Below are 27,141 nucleotides of genomic sequence, written 5' to 3' on the forward strand. Positions count from 1 at the left end.
GGAAGACCGGTTCCACACACATTATTGACAGTTTGATTATCACCATCCCACACGGCGGTCACACTGACAAGTCAACGTCACGCGCATTGCCAGGAGTCCGGGCCTTGACCGAGCGGGCGCTGCAGGCTTAGGACACTGAGGAGGCACGCAGGAGAGGGGCGGGGCCTGTGGAGGGGCGGGGACGGCTAGGAGAGCCACGGTGGAGGGCGGGGCCCTCGTCGGGGCGGAGGGGGCGTGGCGTGGCGTGGCGTGCCTCTGCTTTGGGGGCGGGGCCCGGGAAACTCCCCAGCGGAGCCGGGGAGGCCGCGCAACGGTCATCTGAGTGGTGCTGGCCCGGGTCGTCACGCCGCATGTGAACCCGAGTCTCCTTAAGACCCGGTTGTCCAGAACCGTCCCTGGTCATCGTCTGCGTCCGAGTCTGGAGCCATGCCCCAGTGGGCACGATGCCGAAGAAGCAGTGACCCCGAGAGAGGCCGAGCGCGGGCGCCGGGTGAGCCGGGGCAGGAGGCGGACAGGGGCTCAGAGAGGGCGTGGCTCCTTTTCTGCCCTGGAAGCCGTTTCCGCAGTCCCCTCCGGGACCCAGAGCCTTTGGGGATGGCAAGGGGTGGGGCGTCCCCTCCTCTGGGAGGGCTTCCAAGGCACTGAGGAGTCTCATCGGGTGGCAAAAGGCGGCATGGCGGCCGTCCCAAAGTGCTCTTCCCCCCTTTTACCAGCTTGGCTGGCCGCAGGTGACGTCCTGTGTAGGTCGCGAAGGTGGTTTAAGGGTGACATCCTCCCGCAGGTTGGCAATGATTATAGACAGCCAGTCCCTCATTATAAGGGAAGGGGTTAAGGGTACACTTTTGGAAGACAAAAACCACTCCATGCGGAGGATGTGTCCCCGCACACTGACGAACAAGGGACCTCTGGTGGTGGGAGGTGCTGAACAGCTGAAACAAATCTTCACAAATCCTGGTGTCTCAGAGAGCATATGTGTGTGTGAGTGCGTGTGTGTGTATGTACGCATAAGCTGAGAACCCCAGTTGTTTTTTTGCTGTTGGAAATGTGTAAGCTGGAGGCAGTAAACATCGCTAACAGAAAATGAAACGCAGGTTCTGGTCAGGCCTCATCCACCAGGAAAACTGTTGAGTGATAATGTATGCCACAGAACCAATGAGGAATGAAATGGAAAACCGAAGCCTAAAACTGTAAGGTGGTGTTAGGACCTCAAAAGCCTCAGATCTGGTTAAGTGAGGCGGCACTATTAACACAAGGCACTGTCAGCATCCCTTGCTCTTTGTGGAGGAAGAGGAGAGCTAGGGGGTCCTGCCTAACTCCCAGGATGTTCCCAGTTTGTACTGGGCTGAACAGATCCTGGGGCAGAGGCCAAAGCTGGGGACTGCCCTGGAATTGAGAGAACAAGTGACGTTTAAATGTGGCCTGTGAGAGAATACAGTGATTGGAGTCTTCAGAGGGATTGATCTGCTTTTCTACTGGGTCCATTTTAGTGGTTCTTTATATATTGTGTACATTGTAAAAGGAACATCTTTCTTTTTTTTTTTGTAACTGACCTCACGTTGTGTATTATCCTATGAAATACAACTAAACCCTTCAAAAAGAAATTTTATTCTTAAAAGGTATTGGTCACTGTATTGCCTTCCTACTTGGTAACGTAGAAGGGTGACATCCTCCCACAGGTTGGCAATGATTATAGACAGCCAGTCCCTCATTATTGTGGGACAGTGTTGACATCCTAACGTAGGGGTGCATAGATATTCTCTTCTCCACGCCCTACTTTTTCCCCCTTTTATAGAGGGTCCTGTTTGGTATGTTTGTTTAAATCTATGGAATAGGAAAAGGAAGAAATCAAGCTCTTTTAAAAAAAGAGCTTTTGTTTAAAACTTGGACTGTTTGGTATGTTTGTTTAAATCTATGGAATAGGAAAAGGAAGAAATCAAGCTCTTTTAAAAAAATAAAGCATTTCATTAAGAAAACTTATTTTAAAAGTCTTTTTTTCACTTTGATGTGTGCATGAGGATCGAATAATATAATATGTTATGAAATGACATCCAGGTATCTTTGTAGTGTTATGAAAAACAGTACTAGTTTTCAAAATAAGCTTTCAAAGTTGAGTTCAAGAACCTGGAAATGAGTGCTGTAGAACTCTAGAAAAACTGATAATACTTGCATTCAGGGTTTGACCCCCCACACGACAGAAACTGTTTTACAAATGTTAGACTTTAAAATACCAGATTACTATATTTTAATTTCATTATGACACTTGCTGAGAGTCTGCTTTGTGCCAGTCTCTAAGAAGAATAAAATAGGGAACTTGATTAAGTTTGACAGGAAGAAGGACTGGCCTGTGATGATAACAGTACTTTGCAGAGTAAGGTGGAGGGGAGGAGGGGGGACACACAAAGTGCTTTTGGGAGCTCAGACGTAAGAATGGTTCCTGTGACACAGGACATAGATTTGTGCTGGACATTGAGCTGTCCAGTGGGTATTTGCAGGGAAAAAGCAGGGCCAGACATTTCAGGCAGAGCAGAGAACAGATAGAAGGGGAGAAACCAAAGAATGCAGGGAACTGTGAGCCCCTAATGGGCTTGGCACCAAGCAGCATTGTGACAGGAGACGGTACTGGTGGGTAAGTGGAGACTGTAATTTGAAAGGCCATGTTTGTCTTGCTTGGGAGCTGGAACTCTGTGCTGTATGGGAAGGATTTTAAGCAGGGGATGATCTTGTATCAGGGAAGAAAGCACGGAGGTAGTGGGGCTGTAGTGGAAAGAGATGAGAGAGACACTATGGAGGAGGCTAGAACATTCATTCAGCAAGTATTTGTTGAACCCCTGAATATGTCAGGATATTCTAGATGCTGGGAACACAGCAGTGGACAAAAGGCATTCATTCTTCCTTATTGGTAAAATCTTGATGAATCCTGTGTTAACTCACTCTCCTTGTAGTTAAACATCACCTTTGCTGAGAAATGACACATACCAGATCCAGATATGTTGCCTTTTTATTAGAAATTCTGTTACTAGATAGAACCTTGGTTATTCCATAACCTTTGAAGATGTGCAGAAGGATTTATACTGCATCTCTGTGTTTGCCCAACAAAAATAGCTCAAGGTGATACTAAAAACCTTTGAGAATTTGTCTTGCCAATGGGTTTCAGCCTCAGGCAAGATCACTATGGATTCAATGTGACCAAAGAAATGACAGTAGGACATGCTTGGGGTGAAAGGGTTATACCCAACTTTATTTCCACGGTGGCAGGTCAGTCACTAAAATCCTGTTCACTCAGAGCAAGTCTGCTTGCAGCAAGCCGGTCTGTGCCTCTGGGCCCCTCTGCCTGCACAGCCGTCCTCTGGGCCTCTCTGCCCACACAGCCGTCCCAGTCTCTGTCCTCAGCGCTGCCACCACTCCAGCCTCTGCTCTGCTCTCCTGCAGCCTTGCAGCCATGCCACCATGTCAGCCAGAGCACTGGGCAGAGCTCTTTATATGGAGTCAATAACGATGTATTGCCCATACCTTTGTAGTGAGGTAGCCATCCAGGGCCAGGTGAGACAGGAACTTTCATTTTATCCACAACATTTCATGTACGCGCTACTCTGTGATAACTCATAATGATGCCCCCAAAATACTCTAAAATCTTAAATGCCCTTTGAGTTACCAAAAATCTATTAAATTGCTTTTAGTAAAATTTTGGTAGTATTTCATGCTTATGTTTGGCCTATATGCTGACTTCTTATTTACTATGGCATCTGAATCTCCAAATAATTTTTCCTAGCAATGCTGATAACCAAGAGTTTATTATACCTAGTATAGGCATGTGTGTTAGTGAGGGAGGGTGTTATGGCCGTGACTGTGCTAGGGTACATGTGCTGGGACTGTGGTCTTGTTAGAAGCTTAAGAAAACTTTTCACAGAGTTTTTGAGCCAAAAGCCACCGTAATGCTCATCATTTGCTAGACCAGTGAATAAATCGTTATAAGGTCAAGTGACTTCTGAAGATCACATGTCTGTTAGTGGCACTCAGTGTTGTTTTTACTGTCTCCTTTATCACAATACAGCCTTTTTTCCTCATGTCCTTATAAAATCTGGGCAACCTGACAAAATTAGGAACACCAATACAACAACTAGAACCAGTTTAAGCTTTATTATGGTTGCATCTAAAGGTGTGGTGGGGGTATAAAGGGAAGTCGAGGAGGAAAAATACCTGAATAATTTTCAGGAGAAAATCTGTCTTTTCTTCCCTTCCCACTGCCCTTCCCTTCCCTGTCACCTCTTTTTCTTCCCTTTCTTCTCTCTTAGAAAAACCATTAGTGAGAAATGTGTACATATGATGAAATGAAACCAAACACATCTCTGGATATCTGCTTATATACTTAAAAAAAAATCTGTGTACATTTCCATTTACTTTTACAAAGTATAGTATAATGCCTAAGGAAATTTAATGTTGACAAGTAAATAATACACAGTATGAGGATTTTATCTTTTTGTCTATTACCTTAAATTTTAGTATTGCTCAGCAAAATAAGTAGGAACACTGTTATGTAGTAAAAAACCACTTTTATGAAATGTTAGTGCCGGCATCTCATACTGTGCAAAGATGAATTGTATAGAAAGCCAGAAGCTGGCTTTACTCAAATAATTTTTATAAAAATTATTGTATGCATAAAAATCCAAATTATTTTCCTGGAGAAGACTAAAGCAGTCTGTTGTAGTCACCTAGTGCTAAGAGGGCACCCTTCAGCATTAGACCTCTTTCGTAAATGAATTAGGATATGTGAAATATAGATGCCTTCAGAAGGTTCGCAATTGAATCTAATGCTTTATTAGTGTTTTCACTTTGTAAAATCACCACCATCCTCAAGGAATTTCACAAGAATGCTTTTTCATTTTGCTAGCTTTCCAGGGAGATGTCATGCAGGCTGTAGCGCCTGGGTCCACTCTCCTGTCAACAGCACTGTCTCTGATGACCTACAAGGCCCTTCAGGCCTAAGCAGGTCCGTGTGTTTGGTTGCATTTTACTCCAGGTGCACTGAGCAAGCTCTCATGGATGTTAGGACACAGCATCCTAGAGAGGGTGCTTCTCTTTCTTCATCTCCCAGTGACTCAGTGACTCTGCAGTTCCTCCTGGAAAGACTTATTAGCATCATCTTAACGAAATATGAGAAAGAAAATGTTTGCCTGTAGCATGTAGCATGTAGGTAGTCATTACAAGAGATTTCTGTGTTTGCCCAGGTGGTAGCCATACAGAAGTGGAGCTGGGATATACTCATCTATCATATTTATGTCCCCATTAAAACCCTGCTACAAAATAACGTGGTATGCTTAAAATTGTCTCAGAATATGAAATAAATAAGTAAGATTTCTTAGTCTTTTTAGTGTGCTTTGCAAAATTATTGCCTATCAAAAGCCTAACTGTTAAGTAGTACTTTACTATATTACAGGGCTGGATTTTAGAAAATCGTCCTTGATATGTGGTTGTGCCTCTTATAACATAACCTTGGATGAGCTATAAAACTGTGAGCTCAGCTTTAGGTCCTGTGGATTAAAGATGGCGGGGTGAGAGGAGAGACAGAGAACTCCTCCCCAAACCCCATATAATATAAAAATATACTTAATACAACTAATCCTAAAAGAGCAACAGGACAGAAGGCTTTGCCAGACTGCATACATCTTGAGAACAGAGCAGACCTCACAAAACAGGGTAACGTACCAAAGCCTTGAACCGGTGGGACCCAAGCCCCTCCCCGACTCCAGCTCATCAGTGGGAGGAAGAGAAACAGCACGGGGAGGCGGTGGAAGCGTAGGATTGCTGAGAACCCTGCCTGGAGATCTGCTGTGGGAGCACAAACTTACTTTGCATGGTTATCTGGAGATTAGTGGTATTGGAAAGCTAAGACAGGTGGAATACTTGGAGAAACTGAAATTCCAGCCATTTGTGGAGAACAGGGATCCACATCTGGCTGCTCTGGAACAAAGGAAAGACAGGCGGTCTGAGAGGCTTCCTACCAATGACAGGGCTGCTAAAGGGGTGGGGATTGCACGGAGCTTGCTGCTCGGGAGAACAGATAGGTGGACAAGGTTGTTTGGGTATGCTCTGCCCAGCGGGTTGGGAACTTTCAGGAACTTCAGGTACTCCATCCCTCTGTCTGCCTACTCGGCTCCAAGGCCCCCCACTGTGATCATGCTGCGCCTTCCTCCTGGCCTGCTGGCACCAGCTTGCAAACTGGCAGTCCCTGCCCTGGCGTCAGGCCAGTCAGGGAGGCTCCACCTGTGGCAGCTACAGACGCAAAGCACAGAGGCTTACACCTGTGTGCTCGGCCCACTGGATCTGACAGTGGAGACAGGCACCGCAGCCGGGAAGCAGCAAACAGCTCTTTCCTATCCCCAGGCACCAGTGCTGCTCCCCTGTGACCCCGGACATCGCTCCAGAGGTTGAGCAGCTCCAGAGATTAGAGCTTCTGGGCACTAGAGGACACCAAATACAAATATGAAATGTCAAAGGAAACTGGTTCCAACTAAAATCTCACAAACACTAGAAAAAGGATGAAGTAAAACTGAACTCACCAATCTTCCTGAAAGAGAGTTCAAAATAAAAATCATAAACATCCTCATGGTGGTACAGAAAAATATTCAAGAACTCAGGCATGAATTTAAGACAGATTCAATTATTAAGAAATTCTGTATCTGAAATGAAACATACAATAGTGGAATTTAAAAGCAGATTAGATGTAGTAGAAGAGACAGTAAATGGACTACAAATTAGAGAACAAGAATACAAAGAAGCTGAGGCACAAAGAGAAAAAAGGATCTCTAGGAATGAAAGAATATTGAGAGAACTGTGTGACCAATCCAAACAGAACAATATTTGCATTATAGGGGTACCAGAAGAAGAGAGAGAAAAAGGGATAGAAAGTGTCTTTAAGGAGGTAATTGTGCAAAACTTCCCAAACCTGAGGAAGAAGAAAGTGTCCCAGGCCATGGGGGTGCACAGATCTCCCAACACAAGGCACCCAAGAAAGACAACATCAAGACATATAATAATTAAAATGTAACAGATCAAGGATAAGGGCAGACTTTTAAAAGCAGCTAGAGAGAGCAAAAAGATCACCTACAAAGGAAAACCTATCAGGCTATCATCAGACTTGTCAAAAGAAACCTTACAGCAAGAAGGGAGTGGCATGATATATTTAATGCAATGATGCAGAAGGGCCTTGAACCAAGAATACTCTACACGGCAAGATTATCATTTAAATTTTAAGGAAGGATTAAACAATTTTCAGATAAGGTAAAGCTGAGAGAATTTACCTCCCACAAACCACTTCTACAGTGTATTTTGGAGGGACCGCTATAGATGGAAGTGTTCTTAAGGCTAAATAGCTGTCATCAGGGGAAATAAAACCACAGTAAATAAAGTAGAAGAATTAATTACTAAGCAGATGCAAAATCAAATCAACTACAATCAAAGTCAATCAAGGGATAGACAAAGAGTACAGAATCTGATACCTAATATATAAAGAATGGACGAGAAAGAACAAGGAAAAAAAAACCCTTTAGGTTGTGTTTGTAATAGCATATGAAATGAGTTAAATTAGACTGTTAGATTGTAAGGGAATTACCCTTGAACCTTTGGTAACCATGAATATAAAGCCTGCAATGGCAATAAATACATACCTATTGATAATTACCCTAAATGTAAATGGTCTGAATGCACCAATCAAAAGACATAGAGTCACTGAATGGATAAAAAACAAGAGCCATCTGTATGCTGCCTACAAGAGACTTACTTCAAACCCAAAGACATACACAGAGTAAAAGTGAAGGGATGGAAAAAGATATTTCCTGCAAATAGGGAGAAAAAAATCAGGTGTTGCAGTACTTTTAACAGACAAAATAGAATTCAAAACAAAGTAACAAGAGACAAAGAAGGACATTACATGATGATAAAGGGGTTTCTCCAACAAGAGGATATAACCACTATAAATATCTATGCAGGAACCACAAAAGACCCCGAATATCCAGAGCAATCCTGAGAGGGAAGAATAAAGTAGGGGAATTATGCTCCCTGACTTCAAGCTCTACTACAAAGCCACAGTAATCAAGACAATTTGGTACTGGCACAAGAACAGACCCATAGACCAGTGGAACAGACTAGAGAGTCCAGATATAAACCCAAGCATATATGGTCAATTAATAGATGATAAAGGAGCCATGGATATACAATGGGGAAATGACAGCCTCTTGCCAACAGCTGATGTCAGCAAAACTGGACAGCTACATGTAAGAGAATGAAACTGGATTATTGTCTAACCCCGTACAGAAAAGTAAACTCAAAATGGATCAAAGGCCTGAATGTACGTCAGAAAACCATAAAACTTTTAGAAAAAAAGTATAGGCAAAAATCTCTTGGACATAAATATGAGCAACTTCTTCATGAACATATCTCCCTGGGCATGAGAAACAAAAGCAAAAATGAACAAGTGGGACTGTATCAAACTAAAAAGCTTCTGTACAGCAAAGGATACCATCAGTAGAACAAAAAGACATCCTGCAGTATGGGAGAATATATTCATAAATGACAGATCTGATAAAGGGTTGACATCCAAAATGTATAGAGAGCTCACACACCTCAATAAACAAAAAGCAAATAATCCAATAAAAAATGGGCAGAGGATCTGAACAGACAGTTCTCCAAAGAAGAAATTCAGATAGCCAACAGACAGAAGAAAAGATGCTCCACATTGGTAGTCATCAGGGAAATCCAAATTAATCCCACGATATCACCTCACACCAGTTAGGATGGCCAACATCCAAAAGACAAAGAACAACAAATGTTGGCAAAGATGTGGAGAAAGGGGAATCCTCCTACACTGCTGGTGGGAATGTAAACTAGTTCAACCATTGTGGAAAGCAGTATGGTGGTTCCTCAAAAGACTCAGAATAGAAATACCATTTGACCCAGGAATTCCACTCTTAGGAATTTACCCTAAGAATGCAGGATCCCAGTTTGAAAAAGACATATGCACTCCTGTATTTATTGCAGCACTATTTACAATAGCCAAGAAATGGAGGCAACCTAAGTGTCCATCAGTGGATGAATGGATAAAGAATATGTGGTACATATACACAATGGAATACTATTCAGCCATAAGAAGGAAACAAATCCTACCATTTGCAGCAACATGGATGGAGCTGGAGGGTATTACGCTCAGTGAAATAAGCCAGGTGGAGAAAGACAAGTATCAAATGATTTCACTCATATGTGGAGTATAAGAACAAAGAAAAAAACTGAAGGAACAAAACAGCAGCAGACTCACAGAATCCAGGAATGGACTAACAGTTACCAAAGGAAAGGGGTCTGGGGAGGATGGGTGGGAAGGGAGGGATAAGGGGGAAAACTGGGCATTATGATTAGCACACATAATGTAGGGGTTTGGGGACATGGGGAAGGCAGTATATACACAGAAGACAAGTAATGATGCTATCACATCTTACAATGCTGATGGACAGTGACTGTAATGGGGTATGTAGGGGAGACTTGATAATAGGGGGAGTCTAGTAACCATAATGTTGTTCAAGTAATTGTACATTAACGATATCAATATATATATATATATATATATATATATATATATATATATATATATGCATCCAACACAGGAGCACCTACATATATGAAACAAATACTAACAGAATTAAATGGGGAAATAGAATGCAATGCATTCATTTTAGGAGACTTTAACACACCACTCTCTCCAAAGGACAGTTCAAACAAACAGAAAATAAATAAGGAGACAAAGGAACAACACATTAGAACAGTTGGACCTAACAGACCCCTACAGAAACACTCCACCCAGAAGCAGTAGGATACACATTCTTTTCAAGTGCACATGGGATATTTTCAAGAATAGGTCAAATACTAGGCCACAAGAAGAGCCTCAGTAAATTTACAAAGATTGAAATTTTACCAACCAGCTTCTCAGATCACAAAGGTATGAAACTAGAAATAAATTACACAAAATGAAAAAGCCCACAAACACATGGAGGCTTAATATAACATGCTCTTACATAATCAATGGATCAATGACTGAATAAAAACAAAAAGATCAGCAATAAATGGAGACAAATGACAACAATAATTCAATACCACAAAATCTGTGGGAAGCAGCAAAGGCAGTGCTAACAGGGAAGTATATTGCAGTCCAGGCCTACCTCAGGAAAAAAGAATAATCCCTTAATAAGAAAAAATAAGAAGTAGACCATGCAGTTTAAAAAAACTACTGTGAACTCAGTTCCATCAACTGTAAAATAACTACTTAGTTGAATTTTAGTGAGGGTAGAAAACATGTCTGGTGTCGTGATTCAGCACATAGTAAACATTCAGAAATACGTTCTCCTCTTCTCCAAAAATACAAGAAATAAAATATGAAGGTTTTTAACAGGTTTCTTGAGATAGAATTCACATGCTCTACAATTCACCCAAAATATGGAGCTTTGAGCTTCAGATTAAAGATTTGTGTGGAAGAATCAATTTAATGATCCTTTGCCCATATCTACAGATATGTATTTATATAAATATATAGGAACCCTATTGAATTGCTTGTGTTAGAATTCCCAAGCATCATATCATGCCTTTCTCTGCTCCTCCATTTCCCAGCTCTTCACGGTACCCCTTTATACACAGACACACACAGTCACACTGAAGCTAAGATATACCTTTCTGTTTAAAAGGAAAAATGTTCTAAATATAATTGGAGAGAAAGTAGGCAACTTTTGGAACACTTACTAGTAATTGCTAATGGAACTGTGGGACTCATGGGGACCCCATGTAGAAGGGGACAGCTACAATTTCAGCTTGTGACTTTTCCATAGATACTGCTGCCATGTCCCACCCCAACCACTTAGCTGCCCGACTAAGAAGGGGGACAGCCCCCAATGAAACCACAGAAAATGGACCCCCAAATCTGGCTCACCCAAACCTGGACACGTTCACCCCAGAAGAGCTGCTACAGCAGATGAAAGAACTCCTAACTGAAAACCATCAGCTGAAAGCCGGCCATGTTTCTCCATTCACCTGGGGCCTTCATGAGTGGAATCCCTTCGCTATAGGCTTGTGGGCAAACTGCCTTCTCTGTTTCCCTGAGGGGAGAAAAAGAACAGAATTTAGCATTTGATAAGGCTAAAATTCTTTCCATTATTTATACTTGGATACAGGTAACAATAAAAAGTACTTTCTCTATCTCAAGGAAATGGCATAATGACAGTCCAGTGAAAAGGAAAAGGGAAAAAAGGATGCTGTTATTACAGAGTTATTCCTCAATATTATTTGTTAAGAGAAAGCATTCTGGTGTCTCAAACCATGTCTTTTGGCAGGACCAGTGTTTGAATATGTCCTCTAGTATTTGTGCCACAGTGGAAGACCCAAATCAATTTTTATTTTCTGGTGACTTTTGAGGACTAGAAATGACATTAGACTCGCTAGTCTAGCCTGGAAGTAAAAACCACTTATTCGTTTGCCGGAGTCCAGCTCCAGTCGAGGTGTGGGTTACGAAGGAAAGGACAGCGTCGGCAAGTGAGGAGATGAGTGAGGAGACGAAACACCCAGTTAAGGTTGTAACATCTCCTGACATCAAGCGGCAGGGTTTTTATTTTTATATCTTCTTAAGGTTTACATAATGTTACACGTTCTCTTTGATCATGGATGGTACAATGTTTTTTCCTTTCAGTTTTTGTATAATTCTGGCTTATTACAGATGTTATCATTTTTTTGAACAGCTTTCTTATAACATCTAATGTTTAACTTTCCCTTAACCTTTTTGGCCAGAGATGTAGGTTACGTGCTAGGTGCTAGACAGGAAATGGCATAAGACAGCATGTGGGCTAAGCGTGTGGGCTATGATTTTTACTTATAAGCATGTAAAATTATATAGAGTTTAAGATATGTGTCTAAGGCTATATAAAGTTTAAGCAGGTTATATAAAATTCAAGCTATATGTCTTCTGGTTATTAAATGTAGTATTAATTAAATCTTATCCTACACATGTGGGTTTAGGCTTACATCTAAAGTCTAGGGATGGTACTCCTATCACCCATTCAACATTCTTACAAATACAATAAAAACACCTTATTCTTTCATAATATTCATTCCACAATTTCAGATGTTTACACCTTCCCTCCTGCATCTACAGGCACCAGGGCCTTGCAGTCCTCTTTATCCTTTATATAATAACACTAAATCTGCTCTTGCTACCTTACCATTAATATAATTATTTTATCATAAATTCATTATAAACTTTTATATGTGGGATATTTATAAATATAAATTTTCCTGTTTTGCTCATAAATTCTTTCTATGAGGGGGATACCAGAGGTGTCTTCTAATATTATAAGCAACATAAGGGGGGCCCTGGGCAGTGGGGACTATTAATCTTTATTACTTTGCTGTTTCATATAAATTTCTTGGGAAAATGGTTTTTTTTATGGGGGTTTTTCTATGGCCCAGTTTACCATAACTCCTGGTTAATCATGTTTGAATTGTTACAAAAGGAGGAACAAACTGCATTTAGTTTTGAGAGGCCTGGGTTGTTCTGCCTCACTTCTTCATGGCAGTATGCCTTTAACAGTTGGTCCCATTATACTGCTTTCGTTTCTGGAATTGCCACTTTGATCAATATTTTGGGTTATGTTATCTACTAAAGATGAATAAATCTTAAGTACATAAGATTTCCCATATATGAGCCCAATCACCAACATCATAACTGCAAAAATAAGTGTGGGAATTAGCAGGGGCCAGCTATGAAGTTTCCTGTTTTCAGGATTCCTCCTCCTGCCTGGACCTTTTCAAACAGCATGAGCAGCATGGTCCACGCCATTCATTCTAGCCTTTTTCCTGCTGACCGTAGGATGCAGGCCAAGCTTGGCATCTTAGATTCAGATGTATGAGGTGAAGGATTCTAAAGGGGATTTGATTCATCAGATCAAGTCTGGTGTGTCACACCCTCCCTCTGAACGCCTCACAGAGGCCATGAAGCTAAATAATCAAGCTATGAAGGGGTGATTTGAGGAGCTTTCAGCCTGGACAGAGAAACAGAAGGAATAATGCCTTTTTTTGTTTTCTATTTTTTTTGAGATAGAGAGCAAAGAAGCCAAAGAATGTCTAATGACTTTGAGTCATGAAAACAAAAAATTGAAGGAAGAACTTGGGATACTAAAAGGCAAAATGGGAAGGTCTTTTGAGGTGAACAGACAGGTCAGCTGTGATTTTCTTTTTACTAATATTTATCATGGAATCTTGTTTCTCTAGACTTCTAGACCAAAAGCTTTCATGGTTCAGACTAGACAAGTGTTTTGCCTTGTCTTGAAAGCAGGGTTCTTGCTGAGAAAATCGGTTGTAATTTCAAGGGTCATGTATAATCTCTGTTGCTGGAAAGAAATTTGTAAAGTTTTGACATGTTGATTATAGACAAAAGAGTGTTGTGGTTACAAATCACTATTTTGTATTCATTATGGATGGTGCTGAAAGACCTCTACCTAGAACCATCCAAGTGTTCTAGTTTTAAATATATATCTTTGACAGAGAGATTCAAGATGATGGCAAAGAGCTGAGAAGGAGAAATTTTCGAAAAACCACAAATAGTATGAAAATATAGTTAATTAATACAACTAGCCCTAAAACAGCAACAGAAAAGAAGGCTGCACCAGACTGCATACAGACCGCATGAACAGAGCAGACCTCACAAAACAGGGTAACGTACAAAACCCTCGATCCAGTGGGATCCAGGCCCTTCCCCCACCCCCGCTCACTGGTGTGAGGAAGAGAAACAGAGCAGGGGAAGAGGTGAAAGCCTGGGACTGCTGACCACCTAGCCCTGGAGTTCTGCTTTGCAAGCAGAAACCTACACTGAGTGGTACTCTGGAGGTTGGGGATCTGGGACAGGCAGAGTGCTTGAGAGACACACTGGAGGACAGGATCCACACCTGGCCACTCTGGGAATAAGGAAAGGCAGGCAATCTGACAGACTTTCTAGCAGCGAGAAGGCTGCTGGAGGGGCTGGTTTTGCATGGAGCTTGCTGCACGGAGAAGGGATAGGGGGACAAGGTTGTCTGGGCACCATATGCCCAGCTGGTTGGGAACTTTGAGGAGCCTCAGGCACTCCATCCCCCTGGCTGGCTGCCCAGCTCCAAGGCCCCACACTGTGATATGCAGCCTGTTACACCTTCCTCCTGGCCTGCTGGCACCAGTTACAAACCAGCAGTCACTGTGCTGGCATCAGGCCAGCCAGAGGAGACCCCTACCTACAACAGCTAGAGACACAAAGCACAGAGGCTTACACCTGTGGGCTTGGCCCACTGGCTCTGACACTGGTGAAAAGTACCCCAGACAGGAATCAGGAAACAGCTCTTTCCTCCCTGCATGCACCAGCGCTGCTCCCCTATGATCCCCAGCCTCACTCTAGGGCTGAGCAGAGACTGGAGCTTCCGGGCACTAGAGGGCACCACACAGAAATAGTAAACATCAAAAGAACATGGTTCAGACCAAAATCTCATAAACCCCAGAAAAAGTGCCAAATGAAACTGAACTCACCAATCTTCCTGAAAGAGAGTTCAAAATAAAAATCATAAACATGCTTATTGTGGAGGTACAGAGAAATATTCAAGAACTCAGGAACAAATTTAAGTCAGAGATTCAATCATTAAGAAATTCCATATCTGAAATGAAACATACAATGGAGGGGATTTAAAAGCAGATTAGGTGCAGTAGAAGAGATGGAAAATGGGATAGAAATTACAGAAGAGGAATACAAAGAAGACACACAGAGAGGAAAATGAATCTCTAAGAATGAAAGAATATTGAGAGAAGAGTGAGACCAATCCAAACAGAACAATATTCACATTATAGGGGTACCAGAAGAAGAAGAGAGAGAAAAAGGGATACAAAGTGTCACTGAGGAGGTAATTGCTGAAAACCTACCCAATCTGGGGAAGGAGGTAGTCTCTCAAGCAATGGAGGTACACAAATCTCCCAATACAAGGGACCCAAGGAAGACAACATCAAGACATATAATAATTAAAATGGCAAAGATCAAGGGTAAAGACAGACTTTTAAAAGCAGATAGACAGAGAAAAAAGATCACATACAAAGGAAAACCCATCAGGCTATCTTCAGACTTCTCAACAGAAACCTTACAGGCCAGAAAGGAGTGGCATGGTATATTTAATGCAATGATGTAGAAGGGCCTTGAACCAAGAATACTCTACCCGGCAAGGTTATCATTTAAATTTAAAGGAGAGACTAAACAATTTGAAGATAAGCGAAAGCTGAGAGAATTTACCTCCCACAAACCACCTGTACACTGCATTTTGGAGGGACTCCTATAGATGGAAGTATTCCTAAGGCTAAATAGATATCACCCAAGGGGTAGACAAAGACTACAGAGTATGATTCATGACATACAAAGAATGGAGGGGGAAGAAAAAGAATGAAAAAAAAAAAAAAAGAACTTTTAGGTTGTGTTTGTAATAGCATACAAAGTGAGTTAAATTAGACTGTTAGATAGTAAAGGAATTACCCTTGAATCTTTGGTGAGCATGAATCTAAAGCCTGCAATGGCAATAAGTACATACCTATTGATAATAACCCTGAATGTAAATAGTCTGAATGCACCAATCAAAAGACATAGAGTCACTGAATGGATAAAAAAACAAGACCCAACTGTATGCTGCCTACAAGAGACTCACATCAAACTCAAAAGACATACACAGACTGAAATTAAAGGGATGGAAAAAGATATTACATGCATCTAATAGTGAGAAAAAACCAGGAGTTGCAGTACTTGTATCAGACAAAATAGGCTTCAAAACTAAGAATGTAATGAGACAAAGAAGGACTTTATATAATTATTAAAGGGTTGGCCCAACAAGAGGATATAACTATTATAAATAGCTATGGACTCAACACAGGATCACCTACATATGTGAAACAAATACTGACAGAATTAAAGGGGGAAATAGAATGCAATGAATGCATTCATTTTAAGAAACTTCAACACACCACTCACTCCAAAGGACTAATTAACCAGACAGAAAACAAGAAAAGAGGCAGAGGCGATGAATAACAGAACAGATGGATCTAACAGACATCTACAGAACACTCCATCCAAAAGCAGCAGGATACACATTCTTCTAAAGTGCATATGGTACACTTTCAAAATAGATCATATACTAAGCCAAAAGAACCTAAGTAAATTTAAAAAGACTGAAATTGTACCAACCAGATTCTCAGATCACAAAGGTATGAAATGAGCAATAAATTACACAAAGAAAACGAAAAGCTCACAAACACATGGTGGCTTAATAACATGCTCCTACATAATTAATAGATCAATGACCAAATAAAAACAGAGATCAAGCAATATATGAGACAAATGGCCACAATAATTCAACACCACAAAATCTGTGGGACACAGCAAAGGCCATGCTAAGACAGAAATATATTGCAATACAGGCCTACCTCAGGAAAGAAGAATAAACTCAAATGAACAGTCTAAACACACAATTAATGAAACCAAAAAAGGAAGAAAAAATGAGGCCCAAAGTCAGTAGAAGGGGGGACATAATAAAGATAGAGCAGATATAAATAAAATTGAGAAGAATAAAACAATAGAAAGAATCAATGAATGGAGGAGCTGGTTCTTTGAGAAAATAAACAAAATGAATAAAACCTTAGCCAGACTTATCAAGAAAAAAGAGACCCTACACATATTAACAGAGTCAGAAATGAGAAAGGAAAAATCATGATGGACATCACAGGAATACAAAGAATTATTAGAGAATACTGTGAAAAATTATATGGTAACAAACTGGATAACCTAGAATAAACAGACAATATTCTAGAAAAATACAACCTTCCAATGCTGACCCAGGAAGAAACAGAAAATAACAATAGACCAATTACCAGCAAAGAAATTCAATTGGTAATGAAAAAACTACCTAAGAACACAACCACTGAACCAGATGGTTTCACTGCTGAATTTTATCAAACATTAAGTGAAGACCTAATACCCATCATCCTTAAAGTTTTCCAAAAAGTAGAAGAGGAGGGAATACTCCCAAACTCATTCTATGAGCCCAACATCAAATACCAAAAACAGGCAAAGATCCCACAAAAAAAGAAAATTAAAGACCAATATCCCTGATGAACATAGATGCAAAAACACTCAACAAAATATTAGCAGACCGAATTGAAAAATACATCAAAAACATCATTCATCATGATCAAGTGGGATTCATCCCAGGGATGAAAGGATGGTACAACATTAAAAAATCCATCAACATCATCCAATATGCCAACAAAGAGAAGGACAAAAACCACACAGTCATCTCCATAGATGCTGAAAAAGCATTCGACAAAATTCAACATCCATTCATGATAAAAACTCTCAACAAAATGGGTATAAAGGGCAATTGTGTACCTAAACATAATAAAGGCCATATATGACCAACAGCCAACATTATACTTAACAGTGAGAAGCTGAAAGATTTTCCTATAAGATCAGGAACAAGACAAGGTTGCCCACTCTCCCCTCTTTCATTCAACATAGTGCTGGAGGTCCTAGCCATAGCATTCATAGATCACAAAGAAATAAAAGGCATCCAGATTGGCAAGGAAGAAGTCAAACTGTCCCTGTTTGCAGATGACCTGATATTGTACATAAAAAATCCTAAAGAATCCACTCCAAAACTACTAGAACTAATATATGAATTCAGCAAAGTTGCAGGATACAAAATTAATACACAGAAATCTGTTGCATTCCTATACACTAATCATGAACTAGCAGAAAGGGAAATCTGGAAAACTATTCCATTCACAATTGTATCAAAAAGAATAAAATAAACCTAACCAAGGAAGTGAAAGACCTTTACCCTGAAAACTACAAGACACTCCTAAGAGAAATTAAAGAGGACACTAATCAATGGAAATTCATCCCATGCTCTTGGGTAGGAAGAATTTATATTGTCAAAATGGCCATCCTGCCTAAAGCAATCTACAGATTCAATGCAATCCCTATCAAAATACCTACAGCATTCTTCATTGAACTAGAGAAGATAGGTCTAAAATTCATATGGAACGACAAAAGACCCCAAATAGCCAAAGCAATCCTAATAAGGAAGAATAAAGCAGGGGGATCTCGCTTCCCAACTTCAGGCTCTACTAAAAAGCCACAGTAGTCAAAACAATCTGGTACTGGCACAAGAACAGACCCATAGACCAGTGGAACAGAATAGAGTGCCCAGATATAAACCCACACATACATGGCCAAATAATATATGACAAAGGAGCCATGGATGTACAATGGGGAAATGACAGCCTTTTCAACAGCTGGTGTTCGTAAAACTGGACAGCTACATGTAAGAGAATGAAACTGGATGGATCATTGTCTAACCCCATACACAAAAGTAAATTCAAAATGGATCAAAGTCCTGAACGTAAGTTATGAAACCATAAAACTCTTAGAAAAATACATAGGCAAAAATCTCTTGGACATAAACATGAGCAACTTCTTCATGAACATATCTCCCTGGGCAAGGGAAACAAAAGCAAAAATGGACAAGTGTGATTATATCAAGCTGAAAAGCTTCTGTACAGCAAAGGACACCATCAGTAGAACAAAAAGGCATCCTACAGTACAGGAGAATGTATTCATAAATGACAAACTCCATAAGCGGTTGACATCCAAAATATATAAAGAGTTCACACACCTCAACAAACAAAAGGCTAACAATCCAATTAAAAAATGGGCAGAGGATCTGAAGAGACACTTCTTCAAAGAAGAAATTCAGATGACCAACAGGCACATGAAAAGATGCTCCACATTGCAAATCATCAGAGAAATGCAAGTTAAAATCACAATGAGGTACCACCTCATACCAGTTAGGATGGCCAACATCCAAAGACAAACAACAACACATGCTGGCGAGGATGCGGAGAAAGGGGAACCCTCTTACACTGCTGGGGGGAATGTAAATTAGTTCAAACATTGTGGAAAGAGGTATGGTGGTGCCTCAGAAAACTCAAAATAGAAATACCTTTGACCCAGGAATTCCATTCCTAGGAATTTACCCTAGGAATGCAGCAGCCCAGTTTGAAAAAGACATATGCACCCTTATGTTTAATGCAGCACTATTTACAATAGCCAAAAAATGGAAGCAACCTGAGTGTCCATCAGTAGATGAATGGATAAAGAAAATGTGGTACATATACACAATGGAATATTATTCAGCCATGAGAAGAATACAAATTTTACCATTTGCAACAACATGGATGGAGCTGGAGGGTATTATGCTCAGTGAAATAAGACAGGCAGAAAAAGACAAGTATCAAATGATTTCACTCATATGTGGAGTATAAGAACAAAGCAAAAACTGAATCAACAATACAGGAGCAGACTCACAGAACCCAAGAATGGACTAACAGTTACCAAAGGGAAGGGGCCTGGGGAGGATGGGAGGGAGGGGAGGGACAATGGGGAAAAAGGGGCATTTCGATTAGCAGACATAATGTAAGGGGGATCATGGAGAGCAATTTACAACACAGAGAAGACAAGTAGTGATTCTACACCATGTTAGTACGCTGATGCACAGTGACTGTTAACGGGGTAGGTGGTGGGGACTTGATGATGGGGGGAGTCTAGTAACCATAATGTTGCTCATGTAATTGTAGATTAACGATACCAGAACAGACAGACAAACAAATAAATAAATAAATGCCTTTTCATATGGAGATGGCCTAATTTTACTCTCCTCCCCTTGGGAGCACCTATTGATATGGAGATGCACTAAGGCCAGGTGAGAGATTCTGGAAATACTGCCATTTTACCAACAGCTCAATGCTCCAGAAATTTTGACTCACAAAGTACTCGTACCCCATCGTCCACAACGGCCCCTGTGTGAGAAAACTGGATCACTGTACCCAGACTATTGACATAAAATCATGATAATCCTCAAGCCGAGTATTCAGCTAGGTTCAAACCCCCATGCAGATTAAGTCTATAGCTGGCCTGTTCCACATGCAGTCAGCAGCTGAACGGGCAGGAGGTACAGAGAAATTGTGACAGGGAAGCTGCAGCCAGGGGGGCACATACCAGGCCACAAGGACTGTAGAAGAAAATTACTTTAAGGGCGGTAAGATACCTGCTTTAATGACAGCAGCAAAGGCAAATCTTGTCCCTCAGGCAGAATGCATGCAAGAGAGTTTTCCTGTGACAGGAATGGGATCATCTCGTCCTCGTCTCGTATACCAGACTTTCACCCCGCTCCCTGTGCAAGTTACAGATGGGTCAGTAGATAGGGCTATGGGAGGTACATGCACTGGCCTTAAAGATAAAACTAAACTTCCCCGTAAGATACTCTTACCTCCCAGATGTTTCAGGTACACTACCATGATCTTTGGAAGCCAACTCTGCTATTACTCCACGAACACACAGGAGGCCAGCTTATATGCCTTTTCCCCAAGGTGCCAGACAGGGCAGTCTTCGCTGGGCCATGTGTTGAAATGTTCAGGACCATGTCCACTCAACAGTGTCTCAGGGCATAACACAGTTGGGGCTGGCAGCAGGAGGTTGGTCTGCTGGCCATATTCTGGCTTCAGTAACTCCTCTTGGGTACATACAGTTGTATAGGAGAGGCAGGAATATGTGCGTTAGCCTGTCAACACGGCTTAAGGCTCCTTTCCGGGGCATCTCTTTCAAACGCCGTTGCACTGTCCGTGAGCAAACTGACCAGCCCTGTATACCATTGGTGTGTGGCTTCAGGCTAGATTCCAACAAAACATTGTACATCTCTATCATGCCTGCCCTTGTAAGTTATATGGTATATGAAATTTCCACTCTGTTCCTAATTGCTGAACCCATCCTTGTAACGAATGGCCAATCAAGTGGGTGCCTTGATTGCTCTCAGTCACCTGTGGCCAGCCATACGCTGCAAAGAGATGCTCTAGGCCCCTCCTGGTGGTTTGCTGATCTGCATGACGTGCAGGAAAAGCAACCAACAGGCCAGTAGCTGTGTCCACACAAGTCATGGCATACGAATATCCTGATACGGGCAGAGACCTAATATAGTCTCTCTGCCACCTGAGACAAGGGGTACATCCCCTTTAGTATTTCCCGTGTTGCTGCAGGACTTGATACAAGTCCCCTTTTTTGAGCACACAAGGCACTCCTTCTGGGCTCTGCTGACTTCTTCAAAGGTCATTGGCAAGCCCCACCGACAGGCTACAGCCTACGTAGTATTTTGCAATGTGTGCAACAAACGCTGTCATAACCATTGGGCTACAGCAGAGGCAGGCTTTCCTCCCAGCCAACGCATATGGGCCAATAATGTGTCTGCTTCATCATTCACTGGGGATGCCAAAGGCAAATGGCCAGACACATGATATACAGTAACTGCATAAAGGCCCATATGTCTTGCCACAGCTCTTGCCCCCAAAGGGGCCAGTGACCAACCATCCAGTTGGCATGGCACCATGTCAGTAGCCACAGCGTCAAGCCTGGTAGACAGCCCAGCTATCAGAGCACACAACTACAGGGGAGGGCATGGTCATGATGGCTGATCATGAGCCATACTTCCCATGACTCAGTCCATTGACTGCTCTTTCCCTCTCCATCCTCTAACATCCATATTGAGAGCAATTATTACCCATTTCCATAGGACAGAGTCACTAGCCATCCAGAGGGCAGTTAGAGGTGTGTTAATTACCTGGAGTGGCTGGGCACGCAGCCTGTGCCTCACCAGCAATTGCTCTCATTTCAAGCCTTCTCCTTAAATAGTCTGTGCTTCTTGGCACAGGACAAAGTCAGTGTAGGGAAGTCAGTGCTTCTGACAAACTAGGTATTGAAAACAGTAAGTCAATTCATAAAAATTTGAATGGTGAAAGCACTTGATTTAATGCCAAAAGATAAAGTAATTCTGGATCAGATTTTCCACTTAAAGCCAATCACAGGTACAGAAATTGAAAATTAGAAGGATCAAGCCCTCATTTTACAGATGAGGAAACTGAGGCCCTGAAAGATTCTTTCATACCTGTAGTAACTGTTGTCTGAATTCAGTTACTCTCTAATGCTTATCACTCTTGTTTTTTCTCCTTCGTTTAGGGCTCTCCTAGCAGACATCGAAGCCCACTATCCGGACCCTTCACTGCCTTACCCCAAAGAAGATAACACACTCTTATATGAGATCACAGCCTATCTGGAGGCAGCTGGCATTCATAACTCACTGAATAAGGTTCATAATTAAAATATATAATGGTGTGATGGGGAACCGTGTGGCACACAAGATGACTTGGCCCAGGTACAGATCCCTGGGCTGAGACACTGGGAGAACCTGGGTCCCAGTCCCAGTCCCAGAGCCTCCATTCTCCCAAGTCCCCCTGTTTGCTGAGTTCCAGTTTCCCTGGTGGAATATGAGGGTGATCTTACCTTCCCTGCATGATTCAGAGCTGGGGGAAACAAGTGATACAATGTTCAAGCTCCCTAAAAAGGAAAAGGCACTGTATCTGTAAGAAATTAGTTTTAGGTTTGTCTGGCATTTGGTGTTTGAACTGCAACCGAATGGTGGCCGGGATCCTTCTTGCCCAAAAATGCTTCCATTGGTGGCTGACAGCAGTTATAATCATAATCTGGGGCTAAATACTCTTTTCTGCAATTCTGATCTCCACAAACCTCTGAGAGCTGAAAGGTTTTTCACAGGTTGGTGTCAGGTCTCATTTGGTGGCAAAACTTCTCATGACATAAGACTCTTTATACTTCTGTGAATATTTGTATTTTGATGCAGCAGCACTGGTGACTTTGATGATAGGGTGAGACCCTGGGCCCTGTTTGCCTTTTCACAATCTAGGAAAAGTGAAGTTCTGAAATCTCTGCGATCCCCTGGGTTTTGGGGGAAGGATTATGAGCCTGCATAGCAGCTGATGTTATTCTGAGGGCTTATTACATGCCAAGCACTGTGCTAGCCCTGACCGTGGGTGATTCCACCTGAGCTCACAGCAGCCGCGTCAGATGTGCCACTGTTGGATTGGCCCGGAGGCTGGGAGGCTGGTGACTCCCCCGGACTCCACACTAGCAAGCCTTGGAGCCCGGCTTTCACCCTGGACCCGGACCAGTGTCCACACCAGAATGCCCCCCTGCCTCCCAGGGAATTGGGGCTATCTGGGTAGACCCTGACTGCCGCGGGAACTGGGCAGGAAGCTGCTCTGTGACGTTGCCCAGGGGACCGCAAACAGCGCCCGAGACGTCACCTGCTTTTCATGATGAACTACTGCTCACTACTCTGTGGACAGCTGCTCCTCCTTTCTGCTTCTGCCCTCCCCCCACTTTGCCTTGACTGTAGCATCTGGCTTTCCCCCCCTTGCTCATCACCTTTTGTCCCCATCCCATTGTTAGTGACATTAAGAGGATTCAGAGGGAAAGTAACTGCTAATCTCTAAGCAAAGTTGTTTCCTTCCCAGAAGGGTTCATTATTTTATAGGTATTTATGTTTGGGAGGTCAGTGACATTATATAAAACTCGGAAGTCAGTAAGTTAAAGGAACCATTCTAGTCTTAGGTAGTCTGAAGAGTAAACTGAAATAAAATAGAAGCTTTCCATTTGAAAATGTGTTCTGCGGTATTGTGCAATAACTTTTCTTACCTCTCTTTCTAGATATACATAACAAAGCGCTTACCCTATTTCCCAGTTGTCAGTTTTCTATTTTTGATCTCCCAGTTGCCAAAACTTCAGTACAACAAAAACCTAGGTACTGTATGACTTTTATTCTTTGCTGTATCGAATTTATTGAATTTATTCTATCCAATAAGTAATAATAGGTTGATATCTAACCAAACAACTCTTTGTATAGAGTGCTATTCACATATGAGATCTTTGTATAGAATGCTATTCACATATGCATTTAGTTAAACGCATGTTTATAAAATCCATGTCTTTGGGCCTCTGAAACATGCATCCCTTCATGAAATGTAGATAGTGGATTTAATAACAACAAAGTATAATCCACCTTTAATTTCCAACAGATTAATTACGCAACTTGTAAAATGTGTGGGAACTTTGCTTCTCTCCTTTAATGTGTGAACAGCTGATTTTATATAAAAGAAACTTCTTTTGGTTAATATCTTATTCGCTTAACAAGTGTCATGTGCCTATTGTGAATATGGAACTGTGGTGTGAAGAGTAACAATACAGGAGTGAACACTAAGATAGGAATATCTAGGACTTTAAGATATGTCTGATTACATGCGAAAATAATACAAACAGCAGATAACAAGACTTCCAGTATATTCTGTCCAGGAATATAACCCTAATTGTTTTGTCATTAATCAGTTTATCTAGAACTCTTTTATAATCACTTTTCTAATAGATTCCCAAGTACTTCCCCATCTCCAAACTTTGTATCTGAGTTTTTTAAAAACCCACTGTAGAGTTTAATTTACCTTAAAAGCATTATAATAGCTTTCCTGTAAATTTAACCATGTTATTTTTTTTGAGTATAGTTGACACAATATTATAATAGTTTCAGATGTACAACACAGTAATCCCAAATTTATTACATTACAAAATGCTCACCACTGGCAGGGTAGTTACATAACACCCATCTGTCACCATACCAAGTCATTACAGTATTACTGATTCCCCATGCTGTGCCTGCATCCCCGTGATTTACTTATTCTATAACTGAAGTTTGTGCCTTTTGATCCCTTCATCTTCACCCTCCTGGCAACCACCAGTTTGTCCTCTGCATTTATCTGGGTTTTTGTTTGTTAGTTTTGTTGTATCCATGTTATTTTTTTAATCAGCAATTTCAAAGTGTATTTCTTCCTCAAAGTATTTCCCTTGCTATTTCATTAACCTTTTTAGGATAAAGATGTAGAGTCTCTGTAAGGTTCTTACTCTCTCATATGAAAATGTTTCTTGAAAAAATAGCTCTCATAGCAACCCCTGTTGGTGCTACAGAATGCAAAGCCCAGGACTTGCTGTAGGAGGGAGGGAACAAATATATGTTTGGATTCTGGATTCACCATTTAATCACCTGTGTGACTTTGGCCAAGTTCCTGAACCTCTCAGGCTGGTCAATTTTTAAAATGCCTGATACAGTACCTGGTACAGAGCAACTGCTCAACTGATGCTAAGTCCTTTTCTGTATATTGGTCAAAATCAATGTAAAGAACCATCCCAAGGTGAATTTAAGGTTTCATCTCAAGATTCAGAGACCCATGCTCCCCCTCTGTGGTCCCTGTGTTATTACTACATAAGAATATATGATCCTTTATAATGATGGCTTGTCAGTGCATAAACATACCTTGTTTTCATTAAAGGCTAGTCATTCACTGGTGTCATTAGGTAATATATCTTTCATTGTACATATAGTTAAGATCAGGCATGTCACAGGGAGCATGTCACTTCCATGGAATTGCCAGATCTTTAAATAAAACAAAGCTTTTAAATGTCCTAGAAACATATCTGTACCTGACTATAGTTCTTTGCATGAATTAGTCTGCTGTGGTAACTTGAGAATCAAATTAACAATAGAACTGAGGAAGAAACATCAGCATGTTTGTATACCCTGAAAACATATTTAACCTTGCGAGCACTATTCTCAAGAATTGCATGCCTGCCTTAGTCTGTCTTAAGAATCTGAGGTGCTGCCTTCATAGAAGTTTTTGTTGTAAACGTAACTATTGCTCTCCACCTGGGAAGGATTATTCCTCAGTGTTTTGAGTACTGGCAATGTCTTACACAGTGGGCATTAAATAATTCAGAATTTCCAAAACCTATGTTGGGTAAATTGGGATAACTTGTTTCGGCATCCTGATCTAAGTAGAGATCTCCCAGTCATCACAAGAACCCAAATGTGGGATATGGGGGGGGGGGCCTGACCAGTTTAACTTTAGAATAAGCTGCCAATCCTTTTTCCAAAGTCATCGTACCATATTACACACCCATCAGCATTTGTCAATGTCCATCTTTTAATATTTAACCATTCTGATGGGTATACATGGCATCTCATAGTTAATTTGCCTTTCCTTGATGTTGAGTACTTTTTCATGTGCTTTTTGGCATTTATATCTTTTTGGGTTAAGTGTCTGTTCAAGTCTTTCACTTGTTTTAAAATTAGGTTGATTGCTTTTCTCTCACAGTGTCACAGGAATTATATATTATGGATATAAATCCTTTCTTAAATTTATGTATTGTGTATTTTTTCTCAAGAACTGTGACTTACCTCTTCATTTTCTTACTGATGACTTTAATGAGCAGTTTTTAATGCTGATGATGTCCAATGTATCCATTTCTTCATTCACAATTAGTCCTTTTTTCCTACTCCAAATGAGGCCAATTTAATAAAAGTCAGACAAAATACATTTATTTAATAAACAAAATACATTGGTGAGGGGATACAGGTGTGTTTCCATAATAACTTGTTTTAGCATAGGCTGCCTGCTGTGAGTGGCTCATAAGAACCTGGGGTATACAGAGAAAGGCTTTAGATCTTTTCACAAATTTCTTAGGATAGAGTTGTCCAAAAGTGATGACTCAAGCCACGTTGCTGAATTGTTTTTGCAGTTTTCAGAAAATACCCATCTAACCAGTTTCTTTTTACCACGTGCACTGTATGTGTGTGTGTGTGCATATTTGATAAACACACATACACACCAATTCCCCTTTACATAAAATTTCCCCAAAAGTTCAAAACACAAAACCTGACAGCTAAATACTATGACACCCCAATTAGTAAACACAAAACAGAACGCTTTATAAAAATGAATAAAATATACTATATGTACTCAGCTTCCACATGGTAGTACCCAAGTGAGGAGGCTGCTTGTGATGATGTCTATAGGGAGTTTCTTTTGGTGGACTGTTCCAGTGGAATTGCCATTCTCAATTACTTTGATTTGGTTGTAGATCCATTGATTATTTAGGAGCATGTTGTTAAGCCTCCATGTGTTTGTGAGCCTTTTTGCTTTCTCTGTGCAATTTTTTCCTAGTTTTATGCCTTTGTGGTCTGAGAAGTTGGTTGGTAGATTTCAGTCTTTTTGAATTTACTGAGGCTCTTTTTGTGGCCTAGTATGTGGTCTATTTTGGAGAATGTTCCATGTGCACTTGAG

The 27,141-nt window shown here is 41.2% G+C and overlaps 1 long non-coding RNA gene across 1 annotated transcript; it reads left to right on the plus strand.

Moving 5' to 3' along the window:
• Positions 1 to 260: 260 nt before the first annotated feature.
• LOC140847857 (uncharacterized) lies at positions 261 to 27,051 on the plus strand. Its single transcript, XR_012128106.1, has 3 exons — positions 261 to 490; positions 22,139 to 22,268; positions 23,684 to 27,051. It is a non-coding gene; the product is annotated as an uncharacterized lncRNA (long non-coding RNA).
• The last annotated feature ends 90 nt before the right edge of the window (positions 27,052 to 27,141 follow it).

The sequence above is a fragment of the Manis javanica genome, chromosome 2 (genome assembly GCF_040802235.1).
Source record: "Manis javanica isolate MJ-LG chromosome 2, MJ_LKY, whole genome shotgun sequence".
NCBI classification, from domain to species: Eukaryota; Metazoa; Chordata; class Mammalia; order Pholidota; family Manidae; genus Manis; species Manis javanica.